At 40.9% G+C, this 4598-nt stretch overlaps 1 non-coding gene across 1 annotated transcript; it reads left to right on the forward strand.

Moving 5' to 3' along the window:
- The first annotated feature begins 4242 nt into the window (after positions 1-4242).
- Positions 4243-4314, forward strand: TRNAW-CCA. The gene has a single exon. It is a non-coding gene; the product is annotated as a tRNA-Trp (tRNA).
- The last annotated feature ends 284 nt before the right edge of the window (positions 4315-4598 follow it).

Below are 4598 nucleotides of genomic sequence, written 5' to 3' on the forward strand. Positions count from 1 at the left end.
AGAGTTTTAAGAAATAGGCTTATGTGATTGTGGAGGTTTGCAAGTCCAAAATCTGCAGAGAAGACCAACACTTGGAGATTCACAGAAGAGTTGATACTGCAGTTTGAGTCCCAAAACTCCCTGCTGGCCAAATTCCCTCTTTGTCAGACAACCTCAGTCTTTTTTCTCCTGAGGCTATCAACTGATAAGATAAGGTCCTCCCACATTATGGAGGGTACAGATCTTCCTTGACTTACAATGGGATGACTTTTCAATAAACACATCATAAATTGAAAACATGAAGTGAAAAATGCATTTAATACACCCAGCCTACCAAACATCATAGCTTAGCCTAGCCTACCTCAAACATGCTCAGAACACTTACATTAGCCAACAGTTGGGCAGAATCATCTAATATAAAGCTTATTTTACAGTAAAGTGTTGAATACCTCATGTAGTGTATTGAATACTATATGAAAGTGAAAAACAGAATAGATGTCTGGGTACAGAATGGATATAAATGTATCGGTTATTTATCCTTGTGATTGCATGGCTAACTGGGAGCTGTGAGGCTCCCTGCCCTGCCCAGCATCACAAGTGAGTACCCTACTGCATATTACTAGCCAAAGACAAGATCAAAACTCAAAAAGTTCTACATATGTTTTCTACCAAATGAATATTGCTTTTGCACCATTATAAAGTCAAAAAATCATTAAGTTGGATCATCCTAAATCAGAGAGCATCTGTAATCTGCTTTACTCCAAATCTATTGACATAAATGTTAATCTTATCTAAAAAATACCTTTAAAGAGACATCTAGACTGGTGGTTTACCAAATATCTGAGTACCATGACCCAGCCAAGTTGACACATAAAATTAACCACTGTGTGAGTCAGGGATCTGATTTTATCTCTGCCCTACTCTTTTTTGAAAGTGGGTCCCACAAAGCCCTAATTACTTAATATCCTCCTGTTATTTTAAGGAGGCTAAAAGCAGGTGTTCAACACATTTTTTCCCTCTCTGAGTCCACTCTTACCTTCTCTAGGTCCTGCAGATGTCTTTTCAAGCCACTAGACCACAAATGACAAGCAGAGAGAGCAATGAGTGTGATCCAGTGTCTTCTTGTGTCCAAAAGGGGGGAGCTTGAACCACAGCAGATTAAAGGCATGCCCCATCCTGATATCTATGGGGATCTTCGCCCATGACACTTCCCCTGTAGAAATAGCCACAAACATGTTAAGTTTCTATTTATCTTCACACTCTATTGAGCCCTCTAGCCCTCATTTCTCAATTGCAAAGCAGGATCCAACTGCTGTAGAGCTTCCTAGCCATGGCATATGAGATCATGGAGGCCATGGTGGAAACTTCTACTTAAATATATGACATTATTCATAAGCACTAGCCAACTCAACCCTTTAAAGGGGCATCTCAATTGTGTCTGAGTTTCCTTCAGACACTGTGATCTCATTGCAGATTTCACACTCTGGTCTGCCTGTTCCTAAACCTCAGGCTTTTTGCCCCTTGGCTTGGCAGGAATTTACATGTGAGGCCAGTCCTGACTCTGAGTGTGAAGTATCATGAGTGGAGTATCATCCCTTGCATTTTGGAGGGCACTAAATGCCAACTCTCTTTACACAGGGACCAGAATGGACTCAGGGATATTGGTAGCAAGCCAGGCTGCCAGTCTTCCAGGCAGGCAACTGGGCCAACCTGCAACAAATGCTGCCTGGTCTAGCTATTTAGAACTGAATAATTGGCACAGATATAAATGCCTGCTGACTTGCATTTGGTGCCCCCATTTGAATTTGAATTCTTTCATTATGCTCTGTGGAGCATTCTTTTAAAAGGCCCAGATCTTCCCATAATAATTAGACTCTTCCTAAAGTACCAGGAAGGCTGAATTATTGTTTATGTCTCCCTGATTTGGTTGCATTTAAATAAAATGGTACTTACTTTCTGAGTCTAGGAAAAAAGATGAGTAAGGCTCAATTCCCTTTTCAAAAGTACAGATAACACTTCTAAAAATGCCTCATGATATCTAGGTGGCATAGATGTGCTTTCTTGAGTACAGAGGGGAGCCTTGAAAAACTGGGCTTTTGCTGTGTGCTTCCCAGTGAACTGAGGCACTAACAGCCCTGGGAGACTCTGTAAGGTTGTGGCAGTGTGGTTTGTGTGTACCCTGATAAACAGTTCTGTTGCTGTTTCAATGCATTTACAAGCCCTTATTGAGGCAGCAGGTGGCAATAGGAAAGGAATCACATTTATTTTTTTTAAATCCTTTAGAAAGCTGAATCTAAGTACCCAGGATATATAAAAATGTGATTGTGATTCTCAGCAGGCTGAAACTCAGTAACAGAGAGTCAAAATAACAGATTTCAAACAAGCTACTTATTCACTCATTGATTTTTTATTCATTAATTCCTTTACCGAGTGCCTCTGTTAAATACCAGGCTTTGGATAGGATCTAGTCCCTGTCCTCAATGACTGAAAGTGTTTTGGTAGAGGTAGAAAATCGGGGTAGGTTAGTTGGTAGGGGTAGAGAACAGAGGGCAGAGGAGATAGATAAGTAGGTAGGTTTTTTATATAGAGTGATAATTATTAAACAGTCATAGGTACAAGTACCAAAATTCAGATGAGGAAGAATTTATTAGGAACGGTGCCAGAAAATGGTGGGAATGAAAGGAAAGGCTGTATGTACAAGGAAAGCCAGCTTTAACTGAGTCTTGAGTAAGAGTCTTGAACTGAATCTTGTCAGGTAGATGAAGAAGTAGGAAAAAAAAGAAAGGCACTCAAGTCAGATACAGGAAAATGTACAAAATAAAGGGGACATAAAACAACATGGCATACATAGGTAACTACAGGTTGGTATGGCTAAACCTTGGGAGCACGGGAAAAGGAGCAGCAAAAATGAAACTAGGGAGGTAGTGATGGGCCAGATCTACAAGGATCGACACCATGGAGCACATATCCCAAGAGCAATGAGTTCAATAAGCTATACCCTGGAACTCAGGGTCACTTGGCACAAACCACGGCTACCCGTATCTATCATTTCATTAAGACCTAAGGGCCAAGTAGATCTCCCAGAGAACAGGATGATCATGAACAGAGAGCAGATCATGGTTTGATCTGGTTAATATGCTAATAAAGGGTGTACAAGCCCAGGCCCAGGGCCAATGCCCCACAGTAGCCACTGAGGATCTGCTTTCTTATCACTATTCATCCATTGATTGTTATTCACTGGAGACAATTATGCAGCCAGCACATGATATCTGTATCCTGCCCATCTTCCCTCATTTTGCCTTTAATGATATCACAAGAGACATGCCTTGCTGTCATCTGGATATTCTGTGCTCACCTCACAACCCTGCTCAGCCATTCTAACCACTCTAATCAGAAAAGGAAATTAGATTACTTTGGCATGACCTGTTCTACTGAAATGCTACTGGCTTAGAGGCATTGCTGCTTAATTTGTAGGCACTCATCAGCCATTAATAGAATAATCTTTTATGGAACTTTGCCTAAGACAGGTGCCAAACTCATGAATTCATAGTGGGGGTGAAGTGTGAAAATTAATTGTATTTCCTGAAAATCAAGACACTTGCCCATCCTTAGTCCTTCTGATGACTCTCATTTTCTATGAATCCCTCAGATTATTGACAGTGGCTGTTTGATCTCACCAGCAAATCTCCCAATAGCTTGTGAAGTGATTTGCTTAGTCCAGAAGATATACTCTTTTAGGATAGCCTTTATCCCCATGTCTCCCCTTTCAGGGAATTCCGTACCTTTTATCAGTTTGTCCCAATCTTTTTTGTCAGAATAGCCTTGTCTTTGACAGAGAAGAAAGCAAAATTGGAGTCATCCATTAATCTTCCTGATTCTTTCTTTTGCTCTGCTTCTTGAACAGCTGTTAAGTTTTCTTGATGATTACAAATTTTTTTAAAACTTTGGCTGGTTCAAATATTAACTCTCATATTTCATGTTTTGTTTCAATGCTTAACATCCCCCAACATTCGAAGAGCACAGGGCAAGTGCTTCCAAAGAGACAATTGATAGTCCCTGAAACCAAACATTTGAACTTAGTCTGAGTCACAAGTAGAATTTAGTGCTTTGGAATTCTCTCAGAGGTAATACATCATGAGGAAATCTACAGGGGCAAGAATCTTGCAAATCATCCTTGACAGGAAAGAGCCTTTGAACTTATCTACTCAGTACAGTTTCACCTCAGTATGTCTCTTTTATATTAGTTGAGTATAAGATGGGGCTTCCCTGGTGGCTCAGAGGTTAAAGCGTCTGCCTCCAATGCAGGAGACCCAGGTTCGATCCCTGGGTCGGGAAGATCCCCTGGAGAAGGAAATGGCAACCCACTCCAGTATTCTTGCTTGGAGAATCCCATGGACTGAGGAGCCTGGTGGGCTGCAGTCCACGGGGTTGCAAAGAGTCGGACATGACTGAGTGACTTTACTTACTTACTGATAGATTCAGGGTTGAGGAGACAGATTATCTCTATGGACTTCAGTCTCTTAATTTATAAAATGAGGAATTTTGGTGGGATGACTTCTAAGATCCCTTCCAATTGGAAAGTTCTATACCTCCAGAAAACCAAAGGGAAGAAGAAAACT

This window comes from Oryx dammah, unplaced genomic scaffold, assembly GCF_014754425.2.
Source record: "Oryx dammah isolate SB20612 unplaced genomic scaffold, SCBI_Odam_1.1 HiC_scaffold_1, whole genome shotgun sequence".
NCBI lineage: Eukaryota > Metazoa > Chordata > Mammalia > Artiodactyla > Bovidae > Oryx > Oryx dammah.